General features: G+C 44.2%; 1 protein-coding gene across 21 annotated transcripts in view; it reads right to left on the bottom strand.

Annotated features, from left to right (window-relative positions):
• Epb41l2 (erythrocyte membrane protein band 4.1 like 2) overlaps positions 1 to 18,008 on the bottom strand; it is a 154,326-nt gene extending 136,318 nt beyond the window's left edge. For 19 of the 21 annotated variants that reach the window (XR_009587921.1, XM_060373254.1, XM_060373258.1 and 16 more), the window contains exon 1: positions 17,857 to 18,008. The gene's annotated coding sequence lies outside the window, so the exon portion shown is untranslated. Of the gene's footprint in view, positions 1 to 7,566; positions 7,603 to 17,350; positions 17,617 to 17,856 lie in introns of those variants that run through there. The other 2 variants (XM_060373255.1, XM_060373256.1) reach the window with 2 other exon arrangements.
• Between the last annotated feature and the right edge of the window lie 709 nt (positions 18,009 to 18,717).

Raw genomic sequence — 18,717 nt, 5'->3', positions numbered from 1 at the left:
ACACTCAGGGTACAGTGATGAGGACTGTACTCAGAGCACCTTAGCCTTAGGCAAACACTGCTGAGAAAGGTGTGTGTAAAGCCCAATTTTTACGCTATGTATCAGTTAAGAAAATAAATGTCAGTGCTCAGCATGGTGGCGCATACTTTCAAGCTTAGCACTGGGCGGAAGAGACAACAGGATCTCTGTCACTCCAATCAGCATGGTCTCCACAGCAAGCTCCAGGGACACATGGTGAGTGTTCATCTCAAAAGTAATTAGAATACTACACTTTAAAATAAAACTTTAGTGAGAGCCAGGCAGCAGGGGTGCACACCTTTAAAACCAGCACTCAGGAGTCAGAGGCAGAAGGATCTCTGATTTCCAGGCCAGCCTGGTCTACATAGTGAGTTCCATGACAGCAAACACCACTAAACTGGTTCCTACTAAACCATTTTTCCAAAGTCGCTATGAAAGATACCATGAAAAACTTTTGTCAAACATCTTATCAAAATCTTTCACCTATTTTTTTTATAAGGAAGGACATTTTTAAGTGACTTTAAAGAGTCACAAGCACATGAGTCAGGACTATCCTCACCACATCTGAGGCACCGAAGAGAGACCAGATGCTAGAAGCAACACAGGTACCAGGCACCGTCCTCAATGATCAGGGCATGAGACTGGCACATGGGCTACAGCCACCTTCTACCATCTTTCAGAAGAAAGCGGCAGCAGGAGACAGCATCTAATTACCTGTTGCGTAAAAGTCTAAAGACTCAGGACAAACTCCGGTGAAAGTCTGCCGCCTTGGCTAACCACAGCTTATGTTCCTAACACACTCACCAAGGCACTCAACTGAAGACACAGGGCTCACCAGCCCCTGCTGCCTTCAACTGCCCTCACCAGCCTTTGTGACTTTAACATTCCAAATGGAATCCACATTCCACTTCAGAGGCAGGGGCGGGGCCAAGAGAGGACCAAGGAGAAGAACAAAGATGTTTATCATGTTTCTCTTGAATACAGAATTTCACTATATTTACATGAGTCATGATTTTACACACACACACACACACACACACACACACACACACACACGTGTGCACATGAGCAACATAAAGGTAAAAGGGAGAGTATTTGAGAAATAGAAAGGGCCAGGTTTGGGTGAGGATGAGAGACGGTAAGTAGGGAGTCAAAGCACATGACACACTGAATGAAGACAATATGTGGTCAAGGCGCTTAAATAAAAGTGTCTACAGAACCCATGACATTTCTCAGTGAATGCAGCTAATTACTGTGTAAAGTGAACGATGAAGGAGCATGGAAATAAGAATAAAGGATGATGATATATTTATATGCATGGTCACAATGAAATCCATTACCTTGTATGGGAACTAAATACACACACTCACACACACACACACACACACGCATATATTTTAATTCTATTTTAAAGGTAGAAGAAACTTGAAAGTTTTCTTTCTTCATTAAGAGAAGTGAATTAAAGGAAACTCTAAGATTCCTCCCGCAAACATCAAAGTGAGTGACTGAGTTAGAGTAAATGTACGTCAAAGTGCAACGCCAGGCACGCAGGAAGATGAAGGAGCGTCAGCTGTTCCCACTGCTCCACGAGACTGAGTGCATGCAACTTACGAGTGTAAACCAAATGTGAACTCTTCCCAACATAAACACCCACTTGTTAGTGAGGGAGGCGTTGCAGTATCAGAGCCTCAGCTGTGGCTACGCCACCAGGAACGGCCAGACTCCTAAGCCCACGTCAGTGTTTTAGGTTGTGCCCTGCTCCCCACACTGCTGGTCGTTTACCAACAGAAAGAATGAGTTCTCACTTATTGCAGTTCTCACGGGAACCAAAGGACAGAAGGGAAGAAAAGGGGGTCGGGGGATGTAAAATAAATACAAGTTGAAGGCAGGGGGACTATGTATATAAACATCACCTTAAAAATACACTAAAGGCCAGGTACAGCGGTGCACACATTTGATCCCAGCACTCAGGAGGCAGAAACAAGAGGATCTCAGTGAGATTTTGGCCACCCTGACCGACATAGTAATTTCCAGGCCAGCCAGAGCTGCAGAGAGACCCTGTCTCAAAGAGGAAAATGTACTCCAATTAGCTCTCTCTGCTCTGTCTTTGTGACCACTCAGAAAATTCTGTGTCACAGTTTACTTCTGTACTGTGGTGTCTCACTGCTGGTGCTGGCTAAAGCATGCACAGTGCTGTACTGAGACAAATCTGCTTTCAGTGACAAGAACAATACTCGGATATTTATTTCAAACACATGACAACTAAGTTAGTTCTAAATGAACTATTTGGTTACTCAAAGAAGAATCAGTTATAAACACAGACACAATATAGTACCTAACAGGGTTCCCACATTATTTACACAAGAAAGACTATGATGCTTAGGATTTACTTCAAAATATCATGGTGGGCTACGGTGAAAATCAGGGAGTAGAAAATACAGACGAAAGCCTCTCCAGCCCAGCACTAACACAGGGCACATGGGCTCTTTATTACCATCCTCTCCACTCATGAACATACTGTAAACTTTCCAAACAAAGCACAAAAAGGAAGCAGGAGTGCATGTCGGCACATGTCTCAAACCCCAGCACCACCGGAGAGGTGAAAACAGGAGAACAGGGGGTTCAAAGTCAGCCTCAGCTAGAAACCTACCTGCATGGCATGAGACTGTCTCAGTAATAAGACTTTCCCTTTCCTGGAACTGATAATGGTGGGACCTACTGACAAAATAAAAACACCGGCAGATACAGAAAAAGGTATGGCTTCAATAAGCTACAAACACACTTACGAAGAAAACACTCCTTACAACGAGCCATCTTCCACTGCTGTCCTGTGTGCTGCACAGGGCAGTTAACTCCCAGGTCACAATCCACAGAGCGGTCTAGAACCCACCCTGAAGCCTTTGAAGCTCACAGCACCACGGATGAAAGTGAGCTGGCACCGTGCGGGAGACCCCACATCTGCACTGCACGTGCATAATCGACAGTCCTTTTCAGGGCTGCACAAGTTCCGGGTGCCCTCCCCAGACCCCATTCTGCTTCCTGCTGTAAGCTAGGGGCACGCGGGATAAACTAGTGCGTTTCACATTCCTATGTGGGCCTAATTTAAAACAGACGTGTGGCATTAGGAAAATTAAGACACGAGCTTTACTGACGTTGATTTGAACGGCCATGATCCAAAAACAGTTCTGGCTACAAGTGAGTGCACTGGGAAATCTTGATTTCTTTTTTAGACAGGCTCAAGTCATTACTTGACACTTCAAGTTTTCCTACATATAATTTTTATCTACTTTATGGAGCAAGAAAGTTTTCTCTTTCTTCATTAAGAGAAGTGAATGAAAGGAAACTTTTCCAGGAAGATGTTCATTTAGCTGCTTTTCTTTCTGCTGCAGAAGCAATTAGGCAGAGAGTGGCAGGAAGAAGCAAAGGGTTATCATAATCAAGATAGGCTCCCCAAGCCTCAGCTGGACTAAGCACACTGTCTAGATAGAGCCAGGGCCACATTTGCTTTTCAAACACTTCTGAAAGCATTTGGCATCATTCTCCAGCAACCCCCACAGTACTAGACTTCCTTGTTTTTTCAGTAGTATTTCAAAACCTTGACACATTTATTGAGCTATTTTTGGAAGACCTCAGTCTGTCTACCTTCAGGACTCATGATGCAAATATATAAAAGCTACAGGACATCCCTTTAGCTACAAAACTTGGCAGGCTTCCTGGGTCTCCAAGAAAACTCCAATTAGCTACTTTATGAACAGCAAAACAGTACAATGGAGAATGAACAGCTCTGAACACAGGAGACTGGCCGTGCCCATTACTGAACTGCTAAGTGAATTCCATTTAACCTCTTCCTGGCTTGCTTTTCTTACCTGTCAGATCTCCCAAACACAACTGAAAATAAATAAATAAATAAATAAATAAATAAATAAATGAATAAAGATCTTGAAGTCAAATGGCAAAATGTTCTAAGGATTTCTCTTGGAAAAAAATTAACTTTAAAATTAATAGATTTTTTTAAAAAAAAAAAAAAAAAGAATAAAAGCAGCATGCTGGGAACACCTATAACCCCAGGACTAAGAAGGCCAAGCCAGGAGACCTGAGCTGCAGCTGGAGACCCTGTTGGAAGGAGCAAAGGGAAGCAGGATTCTATCGAGGTCAGTATAGCTTTACACTGTTACCAAGAGAAAAAAAAGTACTATATAAATGCATGGCCTAATAAATTTCTCTTGGAACATACCCAAGGTGATTTTTTTGAACGGTCTTGTTTTCTTCGGAGCAGAGTCATGTAGCCAAAGCTACCTAAGACACATTATGAAGCAGGTGACCTTGAGCTCTGCCTCTCTCTCGAATTATAGGCAAGCACCCCTGTGCCCTGTCTTTCTTTCTTTTCCCAGAATAGAACCAAGGGTCTCACTAGCCAAGTGTTCTACGGATGGATTAAGCCATGGCCCTGCAATGTATTTCAAACTTCACTAAGTGGTACAAATTTGTAAACTATTTTATAATTTTTCCAAATCCTGTATTAACTATTTAATGTCTGTCTCTGAGTAACTTTAAAATGTGCATCCATTTCCAAATTAGACTACGTAATAGAAATGAGGTAAGAGTTGGAGAGAGCTGTGCATTTTCCGGTGCACATCTGCACATACAGTTAATCCGAGGTATAAAAAGAGTCTTCTATGCGACACCTTAGTCATTTGGCATGCCCCTGCATTTAGGGGAGACACTGTAATACCTACCACCTGCAGTATCATTGCAGCTAAAGAATTCAGCATTTGAATTTGTAGGCCTCTGAAGCGCACTGGGAAACTTCACATGAAGTATACCCCCACAGCCATTAGCTGCTCCCGGACAGCTCAGCCAATCCTACTCTACAGCCCAGAATCCCTCTTCTGTCTCAACGTCCCCAAAATCCAGTCACAAAAATTCTTAACATCCATATTCACATTACTATAAAACCTCCTACTACTTACACCTTACCTAGCATCTAATCCCCAAATAATATTCCAATTTATATATGGTAGTGTGTGTCACTTTAAAGGCGGGCATCTTAAGAATTTACTATTCCAAAATAAGACTCGCAGTTCTGAAAGGAACATAATCTCATCAAATCTGCTGTCATTGTGTTTTTGTTAAATTTACCTCAGATATGGAACATTTAAGCTTATACTATGACAAGCTTAAACAATCACAAGAAACATCAGTGTGGTACAAATAATGAGTTTCCTGACCTCTTCCAAGGAAAAGCTGTTCTATTCAACCATCAGTCACCCACTCTAAATACTGACTCATTTACCTGATTTTTCAGTAACTGGGATAGAAAAGGAAATAGTTTCATTATGGCTGCAATAAGGATGTGTTAAGTAGCACAATAATCCTCTGAATTTTATTTTTAATCAACATAAAACCCTAAATCCAGCCAACTGAACATAAATCAATTTTTACTTGGTTCCTTAACAAACTAACATTGAAGAAAACAAAACAAGCATTCCTGAGAGGAAGCTTGGGATTGGGCAGTACACACCTTTAGTCTAGGAGCTTGAAGCAGAACTTCTGAGAGTTCAGGCCCAACCTGGACTAAGACCTCAAACCAAAACAAGTGGGGGAGCGGAGGAGATATGCGGCCAGAGTGTGGAAAATGAAGAGAAGAGCAGATCACAAAGCTGCTGACATAGCAGCAGAAGTTGGAGCCTGACTCACTGCTTTGGTGGACAGAAGGCCTGATGGCTGAAGTCCTGCAAACCTTAGGCCTGCAGGTTCCAGGTTCCTCTGGGGCCTGACATTTGACACAGAAGTAAATACAGACTTCTAAAGGCTGCAAAATATGCCTTCAAGCTTTGAGGGGAAGTAACCACTAACTCAGAAGTCTATACAGCCCAAAAAGCCATCAACTGAAAATGGAAGGCTATATCTTAAGACATACCTGGGTCTTCTGCTGGTCTCCCATTTACACTCTCTTGAACAACTGCTAGGTGAGTCCATGTGAAATCAGAGTTAAATCAAAAAACAGATACAGAGCACAGGGGACACAGAACCCAGGAAATAAAGATGGTTACAAAGTCCCAAAGTACAGTTAACTAAATAGAGGTTCCAGAAATAAAATGTCCAGGATGCTAGAGGGACCAGGCAGGATGGGGAAGGGGGACTGAGAGGATGATCAGTACAGGGCTTGCTTACAACTCTGAGGGTCTATGCTCAATCCCAAGCACCCACACAAAAACCCAGACCTGGTGACACCTATTTACTATCCAAGGACTGGGAGGCAGGTATCCCTGGAGCTCCCCGTCAGTCTGGCCTGTAGCAAGCTCAGCATAGAGAGAGACCTCTGTCCACAAAGTGGACAACAGCTCCTGAAAACACCAAGGCTGACCTCTGCTTACACACACAGATGTATGCCTACACACACACAGATGTACGCCGGCACACACGCACACATACACACACAGATGTACACCTGCACACACACACACACACATGCACACTTGTGCATGCACACATGCGCACACACACACACACTCCTAAGATGGAACTAAGAAATTGTTTTCTGTTTGAGCCTAACTGCAGGAATTTTACAGCTTCCAACATAGCTGAACCAAAATTTGACACAAGGAAAACAAACAAATGAGACAAAAGCAAAACAACTTTCAGCAGAAAATATGAAAGACCGGTTTAAAAAAAAATATTTTTACAAGCATAATCAAAGCACTTTACAAGGCTCATCTTTCTAAGTTAAAACAGAGTATGAGTCTGTATAAACAGGTACATGAGTTATATGTACAAGAAGCTGGAGCAGACAGACATCAACAAGATTGCATAGGCTTCTCAAGTGTTGTTCCCACAATGAGACATCAACTGAAACAACTATTCATGTATAAAAATACCTCCATAAGAGCCAAAGGAATTAGACAGTGGCTGCTAAATGTCTGTGAAACCACGCTCTTGACTCCCAGCATGTCCTGTTCCCTTACAAAATACACAAGACTTTAACAAATAATGAAAAGTATTTCATCATTTTTTTCAAGTCAAGAAACAAGAAAATTGTGTTTCCTAGAGACCAAACACACCAGAAAACAAAGTCAAAAGCATTGAAAGTCGTGGCCTCTGGGGATCTGAGAGTTGTCAGAAAGGCTTAGGGCACTGGTCCGCCTGCTGTTTCCCTTGTCTTCCTAAAGCATGCCTGACTTTCTAAATCATGTGAAAGTACTCTAGGGAGTGCCATTTCCACTGTAAATTAAATAGCAAAAAGTGTTAAACCACATGAAAGAAAACACTGGCTGGGAAAAGGAGAGATTTGTACTTTGTTTTTATGTTTTATGCTCTGGCACATTTCACTGATGTGTGAAAGGCGAGATGATGGTCATTCTCCACTTGAGAATGGAGGTGAGCTCTGTGACGCACTGCATGAGCATGCAGCCCTGTGTTCAGTCACAATATGAGAATCACAGCTTAAAGCAGGGCTCAGTCAGGACACTTGTCACTCAGGCCTTCAAGACCGCACCTTCGGGAAGAAAGGACAAGGCACCTTCAAAGCCAGCCAGGAAAGCAACCTACCTTCTATGAAAGCTTGATGCCAGCGATGCCAACAACCTGCAAAATGAAGTCCAGTTCTTAGGTATAGCATCAAATAACAAGGAATTCCTGGCCCCAGTGCACAGAACTATTTTTCAGGCGACACGTACACTAGGCACCATGAGAAACTCATCCAACTGTCAACCTGACCTTCATCTGTAAAGTCAACTGCATGTGACACTAACATGTACAAGTGCAGAGCAGTCTTCCTCCTCCTTGGTCTGCTTTTCTGGGGCCTGCTTCTCTCTCTCTCTTCTAACATGCCATTGACTGTGGATGGTTCTGATTACTTATGGCAGCCCCTAAGACCAAATGAGCCTGCCCAGGCTGTGACAGCACCAGAAGCCTGAGGGCCACAGCCCAGGAAGAAGGCTCAGTGGGTAAAGGCGCTTGCAGCCAAGCCTGAGGATGCGAGTTCAATGCTGAAACCCACAAAAAATTAACTCCCATAAGCTGTCTCCTAACCTCCACAGTGTTCTGTGCTACATGCAAGCCTACATACACAAGCATAAATCCACACACAAAATAAATAAAGGTAAAAACAAAAGCAACAGGTATCAAATAAAAGCCTATGAAATAACCTTGGAAAAACAGGAAAGAGGGAGAGAATTGGGTCATTTTTCTAGACCTAATTCCAAAGCAGAGAAAATATAGGGCACAGGAGGTTAACTGCAATACTATAGAACTAAAAACAACAAAATGCAAGCTGTACTTAGCACATAGGACAATCAATTAAGCTTCTTCAACAAATAACCTGAAAGGAAAAATAAGAAATAAAGAGGCAACAAATCTTAACTGCACCTTCATCCAAAGAATTTTTTTCAAATACTAACTACGGAGAAAACTTAGTGGTTAAGAGCACTTGCTACTCATGCAGAGGACCCAGGTTCCGTTCCCAGGACCCACAGTGGCTCACTACTGCCTGTAACTCTGGCTTCAGAGGATCCAACCTCCTCTTCTGGCCCCCATAAGGACCAGGCACACATGTGGTCCACAAACACATATGCAGGTAAAACATTCATGTAGAGGAATTTTAGTTCAGAACATGGCTGCTCTAACAAGAAATCACATCCAAAGACCTTCTAGGTCTGTGTGATCTGGTTGGAATACAAACATGTCTTTAATCCAGGAAACAGAGGCAAACAGATGTGAGTTTAAGGCCAGCCTGATACAGGGCAAGTTTCAGGTAAAGAAAAGCTTAGGTCCAGGTGTGATGGTACATGCCTTTTATCCCAAACAATGAATGTCAAGTTAGTTTGTAGAAGGAAGCACCCATGTTTAAAAGTGATGTTTAATTGAATGGCAGAAAAAGTGACAAATCAGAGAATGATTTGACAGAACAGGACAGGCTCAACTTTCATGAGAAGAGAGGAAAGGGAAGCCACTTAAGGGTCAATGTGTGGGGCACAGCTTCACCAAGAGAGTTTTACAGAGAGAAGTTGAGGCAGAATGAGCCAGAGAATGATAAAGAGCCAGAAGATTAGGGCAGATGGCTGGAGTTAGTTTTAGGCCAAGCAAAGCAATTCATGGGCAGAGAGAAAAGCCAGGTAGGACAGTCAGCTGGGAAAAGAGTTTGAGCCAGAACAGTTTAGTTCAAACAGCCAGCCCAGAGCTCGTAAAGAACAAAAAGGGTGAGCTTATTCAGCAGTAAGTCTCAGAGGCTGAAAACATTCTAGGCCTAGGTTAGAGTGTATGCAAGCTTCCAGGACTAGGACTAGGTTAGCCAACAGAGGCAATAAACCTCTAAGACAATTGAAACAGGCAAATAAAAGTTCCTTTTATACATTCATACACATAAAATAAATCTTTTAAAAATGGCACTGATTAAATGACACTTGACTAGTTGAGAATGGTAGCCATATATCTGTAATCTCAACACTCAGGAGGCTGAGGTAGGAAGATCACAAGTTCAAGAACAACATGGGCTACATAAAAGAGTCTGAGACCAGGCTGAACAACAAAAGGAGTTCAAAACCATTGCGAGGCTACACAGTGAGACCCTGACTCAATGCCTCCCATTTTAAAAACTGGCACTTAAGAAAATCAAAGACCTTGAGGGAGCTTTCACAATGTCTTCTAGCCTCCAAAGGCACCCATAAGCACTGTGCACATACTAACATGCAGGCATACATATACATCAAACATGCAAGTGAGCACACACATCAAACATGCAAGTGTGCACACACATCAAACATGCAGGCACACACTTCAAACATACAGGCACATACATCAAACATGCAGGCACACAGTTCAAACATACAGGCACATACATCAAACATGCAGGCACACACACATTAAACATACAGGCACACACACATCAAACATGCACTTAAATAAAAACCAATTTAAAGAAGAAAAAGTTGGGAATCAAGACCTCAGTGCTGACAAATGGACAAGCTGGTGGCTTTAAGACATGTTCGGCGTAATGATGGTGTTCAAGTTAATGTCATAAAACAGTGTGCTGTCATCTAAAATTGAAAATGAAATGGAAATCACAATTAAGACAACACTAAAGTTTTTCAAGGGCTGGAACTTAAGCTCAATAGAGTTCATAAGGTCCTAGGTTTGACCACAGTGCCACATAAATCAGGGTGGTGGCTAGTGAACCCCTGTATTCTCAACACTTGAAAGGTAGAGGCAAGGAGGATCAAAGGTTCAAGTTCATTAGGCTATACGACGAGTCTGGGATACATGAGACCCTGTCTCGATGCAGAAAATTGGACTTAACTCACATATCAAGCTGCTGCCTCACAATGCAAGCTTTGGTTGTTCCATTCTTTGACTATGACATCTGGAAATGATCAAAATGACCAAATATCCAGATATTAGCACCCTGTGTCCAGAGATAGAAGAGATGGTCAGACTTGGTTGTGATCATTTCTACATGGTACATACACTATTTTCTCTAGTCTATGTGAGTCACGTGACCCTGCTTTTTCTGAGCATCAGAAGGTAAGTCAGCACTGCTTGCCCGGATGAGCTCCCACCTCCCTCCTTTCTTCAAAAGGCTGCGATTCCTAGGACCTCAAGTGAAAGTGCTTTACAATTTGTGCATCTGAACTGGTACATAAGGAACCGGAAAGATCAAAATGAAAAACGTCACTTTAAAAAGCCAAGTAACATATAATCAGGCACAGTTGTGGGCTATGGAAGTCTAAAACTACGTGTTAGAGAATGAAGCAAATATTTAACGGTAAGTGAGGAAGTCCAGAGCCAAAGCAGAACGGGAATACGTCCACACATTACTCGGGGCTTACTGCACACTGGACACTGATTAACCATGACTCTGGCGGTGCCCCCAAAACAATGCTTTGTGGAGGGAGGGGTGAGAAACAACTGCTGGCCCAAGAAGGCAAAGCCCTACTGCAAGCAACACTCACTCTCAGGTCGCACAGGCCCAGGGGTTTTCACCTATCCACTGCTATTTAATAACTGGAGTATAAATTCAGGAGTCGGTTCACCCAGTGCAAATGAAACGGTGCCGAGAAGAGCTTCACGGCCTGTGGGTCACGACCTAGACCCTGCATATCACATATTTACATCATGAGTCATAACGGTAGCTAAATTACAGTTCAGTAGCAATAAAATGATTTTATGGTGGGTCACCTCCACATAAGGAACTGCATTAAAGGGTCACAGCGTTAGGAAGGTTGAGAACCACTGCTCTGGAGGTAACATGAAAAGGACATGGGGGAGGGAGCGACTGAGACAAGAAAGAGTTATCGTAAAACAATGATGCAAGCTCTGCATGGCTGACAGGTCTTCTAATAGAGGTGTATGGACCCAAGTTTCCCACCCAAAATAAAAGTCTTTATGTTAGATTTCTGGTTTCTTAATACCAGGAGACAGTTTAAAATTAAACACTATTACATATGTCTGCAGATGTATTTCACACATAAAACAGTGCACTAGATTTACAAAGGTTACATTTTACTGTGTTGTTTACCAGAATTTAAACAACCAGCAGAAAAACCCACTTAGGAGCCTTACTTCAACCAGCTCACTTCAACCTCAGAGAAAAGAAATTGTATCACAGCTCATGCACCAACTGTAGACTCAGGGTCCGCTACCTCAGGCAACACCACAAAAAGACTACAATCTCCCTGGACTGCTGAAACCAGATCACAGGAGCTTTGCCACACACACAGTACTTTGTGGGTTATTTTTAAAAGATGGGCCAGATTAAGTCAAAGGTTTTTGTAAAAGTTCGAAATTTCTAATGATACTGTACTAAAAGCCGTTTTAAGAAGGCATTTCAGCCATAAGAAATCCCAGACTCATATCAGACTCTGTTGCCACACATAATTGGTTCCTCACAACTGCAGAAAATGTGCTTCCCACAAGCAACCTACTGGGTCTTTTCATAACCTCACAACTGTCATAGCCAGGCACTATGTGAAACACCTTAAGAACTCACTCAATTCTCTTATCACTCTGTGAAATGGGTAGGATTTATATATATAATATATACACACAAACACAGATACCCCACTAAAAGAAATATTTTGCCCAAAGTCCCCAGCAGAGTAGTAGTCTAGCCGGCACCAAGTAGCGTGACCTTGTTAGTGACCCTCTCTAATCACCAATTCTACCACAAGAAACTTCTAAGGAAACGAGAGCAGCCATTAAACTCACAGGTAAGAATGAAAGTGGCTGAGACTGCACATCAGAATTCAGTTTCGCCTTCACAACACAACAGCACAAGGGGGACTGACTGAAGAATGCAATGGAAAGGAAGTAAGAGTACAGTCAGGCGGGGAAGAAAAATACAAGGTACAACAGTGAAACAAAGAGGAAACTAGGCGAGCCTCTCTGAAGGCTTTGATTTCCTAATCTCAAACAAATTTGCAGAGTCCCGCGCATGTGGTAAAGCTCCTGGGATCTGGTTTCAGCACTACAGGGAGAACGGAGAACGGAGTCTTTCTGTGGTGTTGCCAGGGGTAAGCGACCCTGAGTCTACGTGTGCACACACGCTGTGTTACAGCTTCTTCTCTCTGTAGCTGAAGTAAGCTCGTTGAAATAAGGCTAATAAGTGGGTGTTTTGCTGGTTGTTTAAACACTTTTAAAAAATTAAGCACTAGGTCTGTCTGGGATGTAGTTCGGCTGTACAATGCACACCCTGGGTCAATCCCCACCACATAAGCTGGGTGCTCAAAGCCCTTCCCTGCTACACAGCAAATTCAAGGTCAGCCTTGTCTACACAAAACCTTGTCTCATAAATAACAATTATTACCGAAAAAAGAACTGAGTTAGATAAGCAATTGGAAACCTTTCCTGATCCCCCAAATAATCTCATATTCACTTTGTCTTTCTCTGTGTCTCCCTTCTCATTCACTCAAACACGATTCCCATACAAACAGAAGCATTTGGCTTACTACACTCTGAGACACACCCCAAGCAACACATTCTCACTAACCTCTCTGTCCTCAGGTCAAGAGTGTGAATTAAATCAGGACTAAGCTTCCTTCTGACCAAGTCTAGGGTGGGGAGGTGCAAGTGAAGGGGGGGTCTCTTAAGAATCTCAGGGCTAGAGAGATGGCTCAGAGGTTAAGAGCACTGGCTCTCTTCCCAGGGTCCTGAGTTCAAGCCACAGCAAACACATGCTGGCTCATAACCATCTATAATGAGATCTGGTGCCCTCTTCTGGACTGCAGGCTGAACATTGTATACATAATAAATAAATAAATCTTTTAAAAATAAATAAATAAATAAATCACATCTCAGTATCTTCGAACTACTGAGATATATACGCATACTGGTTGAAGACTGGTGATTCTAAAAACATGAGCAAATTCAGCATGGTTGTTAGAACTCTGGTGGGTTCAACTCCACAGTTCATTCAGAAACCTGGAAACCTGAATTTAGAATTTGAAAAAAAATAACTAGACAGTTGATAATTAGTTGATAATATATGCCATTTTTTAAGCAACTTAGAGAGTGCTAAATGAGAAACATGCTAAAATGAAAAAAAAAATCCAAATTATCTGAATGAAACATACTTAACTGAGAATATAAAATTAGCAAAGCTCTGACTTGATATCTGAGAGAAGTTGAAAAAGGAAATTTCAGAAAACCACATTTTTCAGAAAAATTCTAGTTATAATAAATGCTATTCCTCAAACTAAGGAAAGGGTACATAGATGATTTATGAATCTAGACATGAGAAAACACCCGTCTAAAAAAACCTACACAGATCCCAAATCAGTGATAAAAATAAGGGAGAATTATGTCCAGAGATTTTTTAAAGCAAGCCCCTTTACTATTTACATGGTCTTTCTGTATAAGCTACAAACAATCTTTATAAAGTTGACTCAAGCTTTCAAGGCACACAACTGGAATCCCAGCACTTAAGAGATGCAGACAGGAGGGCCTGAAGTTCAAAGCCAACTTTAGCCACATAGGCGATTCAATACTATCCACAACTCTATGAGACTGGGGTTTTGTTGTTGTTTGGGTTTTTTTTTTTTTTTTTGGCTTTTTGCTTGTTTGTTTTGAGACAGGTCCTTTCTACATAGGCCTAGCTGTCCTGGAACTCATTCTGTAGACCAGGTTGGCCCTGAACTCACAGAAATCTAACTGCCTCTACCTCCCAAGTACTGGGATTAAAGGCGTGCTGGAAAGATGCTCAGCAGTTAAGAACACTGGCTGCTCTTGCAGAGAATCCAGGTTTGATTTCCAACAGGCTTACAAGTGCCTGTAACTCCCGTCCCAACAGAACCAGCATCCTCTGTGGCCTGTGTGAGCATCAGATACCCACATACTGCACGTACATACATGCAGGGAAAATAATCACACACACAGAATAAAATAAACCTTGTAAAAAATATATACAAAAAAAGGTTCAGTGAATTAATTCAACCACTGAGTGTAATATCAAAGTTCCCCATCTGCCAAATATGTGTAAAATATGTGTTGTGTACGTGTTTACTCCCTTCTATAGTATACAAAATACACACACTTACAGAAAAACTACCCCAAACAGTTATAACTGTCAATTTTTTTCCAGATATATTAGAGGTTGACTACTTACTTCCTTTCTGGCTTACTTGTAACTTCTACACAACTACACTATTAATGGGTGCTGTAGTAGACATGTCCCTATAGTTAATAACGCACAGCAGTCATTCCACCTTAGATTTTAGTTTGGGACATTGCCCAGACAGAGGATTGATACAAATCTTATGAATATCAAGTTACTGGTTCATGCCAAAACATGGCACTCCCAAAGGATGCTCTGTCTACACTCTGTGAAGGAGCCATGTACAAAACCTCTATTTATTCTGGTCTTCTAAAGAAGCTAGAAATGTTTGTATGCGGATAGGACAAGGGACAGAGCTAAGAGCAGATCTGCTGACTCCCTAAAGTTCATCTCTGAGATTCCAAGGTTCTATAAAGAGCAGCAAATTAGGGTCTGGCTAGTATTTGCTGACTATGGAAGCCAGAATAAACATTTGCTTGAAGCATTTAAATCTGTAAGAGTCTCCAATGGTAAGGTACAGCAACTCCAAAGGGGGGGGGGAGGCAAGCAAGTCCACTGGAAATGTTTCTAAATAAGGGTGGGGTGGAGGAGACAGGCATGTTTCCTCTGTTTTCTCCAATAAACAATACAGACTTCAAAAAGGCAACATGCCAGTTGGTGGTATTGATCTCTAGAAACTTCTGCCGCTGTTATTTAAAAACACCCAGCAATTCATATTTTCAAAAATGTCTACCCACAGCTACTTTGGTTCAAGTAAAGAAAAAGCCCATGCTTTACTGTGGAAACAAAAAACCATAATCAAACCTCCCACTTTATAAAATATGAAGCCCCACATTCCTAAATAAAATGGCAGAGACACAGCTTTTGCAGGTCACAAGCCACAGCACTGTGGAGTGGTGGTTCAGAGCAGAACTAAATGCTAAGCATAACTGCACAGAATTGCTAGTTACAGAGAAAATATAGCAATAAATATTCTGGTTGAAGACTGCTCTCTCATCTTCCTAGGTATTTTTAGTTGAAAGCGTGTGGTTGGGGGAGCCCACATGGATGTGGTTCTGATTTTTTTTAAATATCTATTTTTTACATCCTGGTCACTGGTTAGGTTTTCTAAACTCAATTCTTTAGCTCTGGTCATTTGGAAAGGGTGAGCCACAAGGACATTACATTAAAGAGCAGAAGACACCAGGCCCACCCGCTTAGGTCAGCAGAGCCAAGTCAAAAGGCTTCGTTCTCACAAACCTAAAAGACGGGTCTCTCTGGTCCAGACTCACATGTAACGTGACCTGTACATGAACAAGATGTCCTAAACCCATGTCTTAAAGTATAGCAACACCTCTGAGTTTCCTTATTTGTCTCTCTGCATTTTTTTTTGGAGTGGGTGGTGGGCCTCCAGATTCCCCCCCCCCTAAAGCTCCAAATGGGCTTCGCTCTCAGAATCAACTATTGTGAAACATTCCACAACAGTTGTCACTGAAAATCTATTAAGGTGAATAATGTTAAATGACACTGCTTTTGATTCTTTTAAACAATCCCTATCTAACTCTCAGACTTCAAGAGCTTTGAGGGTTGGTAGCTCAATCCACCACACTTTTTTTTTCCTTGCACACAGTGCCCTACTTCCACTAGAGGTAAATGACTGAAGAACTGTTAGGACTACGTCTTTCTTAAAGGGGGATATTTTAAAAGGAGAGAAACTGTCCTCTTCTGTTAATGATCAGTCTCTTGTTCTCAGCAGGCCGTGTGCACATTAAGACCACTACTTCAGTGGGAATTCTGCCCAAGAAGTGAGGAAGACAGAATAGGATTAAATTGGGCAAAAATCCACACCATTATTCTCACCATTGCTACTCTTCCACTTTTCCAATAGGCTACAAAGAGTAGATAGATATCTGAGATTTGATTGTGGCTCTCAAACCGAACTGTAGAAATGATCACCCTAGCCTGGCAGAGTCGCTCTAAAAGTCATGCCAAACTAGACGCTTCATCGAGGATTGCTGGCACTTACTGAGATCCAGGGTTACATTGCAATGCAGCCCCACTGGTGGCTGAAAGAGCAAACCAGTGATTTCTCATAGCAGGAGCCGGCAAACAAACTGAATAGTGCAGGAAAACCTGTACAAATATTGAGAACCCAAAACCCCACCTCCCACAGCCAAGAAACGATCAAGTTTCCCTCGAATCCACAGGGATGTCTGACAAGGTAAGCTAAAATCCTGTCAATGCTGTGTTATTAGGCAATAAAAAATACAGAGAGAATGTACTCTCAACGGAAGAATTAAAAAAAAAAAAAACAGGAAGAAAGGACTAAAGAAAAATGAAAACTGTAACTGTAGTTTTTGTTGTTTAGCTAATCACAGTAATAAGAACATAACGCCCTGCACACCCAACATTTCACATGCAAGAAAGTGCAAGACACAGAGAAAACCTTGATTCTGAAAGGAGAAAATACATCCATCACTCACCTAGATTCCACCCTCCCTACCACTAGCCCAGGGACCTTAAAAAACGGGGACAGCAGCTGTTCAGGTGATGGACACTTACTGAAGGGCTTCCTCACTTTGTAACCAAGCCTCCATACAGAGACCACCCCCCAAAATAACACGGGAGCGCCTCTAACTTCACCTTCTCCCCACCCCCCAAAAAAAACCTTGGCCCCGCCAGAGGCTGGCATCTGGAGACACTTAATGGCTAAGGACCACCGCAGACGTCTGGGTCTGGGATGGGGGTCCCCGGACGCCAACCTCAACGCCACCAGCCCCGTTATTTCCTCCTAGCCCTGCAGCTCACCTAAATCTTTCCCATCCCTGGGCTGCCAGCTCAGGAGAAGAGGAAGCCATCGGCGGTGGGATGGCCTGGTGTCGGAGCTGGAAGGCTCGCCGCAGAAAACGTGCACGCGTGTCCGCATCTCCCGGACCGCGCAGCCGGCGGCGGGGGCGGAGGGTCGCCCGCGTGGGGCTGGCGCTGCGCCCTCCCCGGCTCCCGCAGAGCCCACGCGCGCCACGGGCCAGCGTCCGGCGACCCCGGGGAGGGCGCCGCCGCGGCCGACCCCTCCACCCCCGCCCCGGCACCCAGGATGGAGCCGCCGCGCGCCCAGGCTGCGGCTCGGCGGAGCCCGGGCGCGTGACCCCGGGGACGGCGCCGCGGTCCCCGGCCGGGAGGGCCGAGGCCCCACGGCCGCCCCCTCCCCCGCCCCGCCCGGGATGGCCGTCCCGGGCTTCCTGCCGGGGTCGGCTTCCCGCCTGCAGCCTGCGAGGACGCCGCCCGCCACCCCGTGAGCCCGCTCGCCTCCTTACCCCGACGCCGCCCGTCTCGAGCTTGCTCGCCCCCGGGGGACGCGTCCCGCTTCAGCCCCGGCCGCCGGCCCTCCGCGCCCGCCGCCTCCGCCCTCCGCTGGGTTTCAAATTGAAATTCCCTGGCTGGGGCCGTCAGAGAGCTCGCCGCGCAGGCCCCGCCCCCTCCTGGCGGAAGCTCCGCCCCTCATCCCCCGCCCGGCACGCCCCGGGCGCGGAAACCCCCGCGGGCAGGCCACGCCCCTCCGCGGGCAGGCCACGCCCACGGCGCCGGCTGGCGTGGGAGGGGGCCCCTTCCCGAGGGGTTCGCGCGGATCCCGGGCCCAGCGCCCCGCCGCGGGGGTCGCGTTTCGCCCTCGGAGCGACCCCGGAGATAATGACGGCCAGTGCGTGTGTGCGAGGCGTTCTTTCTGAGAATCCTGGCCTCAAATGCCCTCTCAACTTCTAAAAGTTCTTTCTTCGGAGTGCTTTCACTGACTCAACCTTCACCGGGTGCCTATTTCGCGGTGGACGGTAGAGCAGGTCCAGGAAACAGAATAAGGAAAGCTGGGTCCCCGCTCAGTCTGCAATGAAAGAAGTGCTTTCACAGGAAAGACCTGAAAAGAAACCATTTATTCTTCCTGTGCGAGAGGCAGGAGAGATTGGGCAAACCCTGTGGAGCAGAGGAGCTTTGATAGTCAGCCTTAAGAGTTAGGATTTCTCCAGGCAGAGGACCGGGAACCTAGGTTGCAAAGGGATGAAGCAGTGTCTAATGTATATATACACATAAAGGGTGAAATCGTGGAAAGTTTTACTCACACACACACAGAGTCTTCCCCATGTCTTTTGTGCAATTACCAGCTCAATCTCTCCTTATTTCATCTT

This window comes from Meriones unguiculatus, chromosome 20, assembly GCF_030254825.1.
Source record: "Meriones unguiculatus strain TT.TT164.6M chromosome 20, Bangor_MerUng_6.1, whole genome shotgun sequence".
Taxonomy (NCBI): domain Eukaryota; kingdom Metazoa; phylum Chordata; class Mammalia; order Rodentia; family Muridae; genus Meriones; species Meriones unguiculatus.
This window is presented reverse-complemented; position numbering and strand designations above follow the sequence as displayed.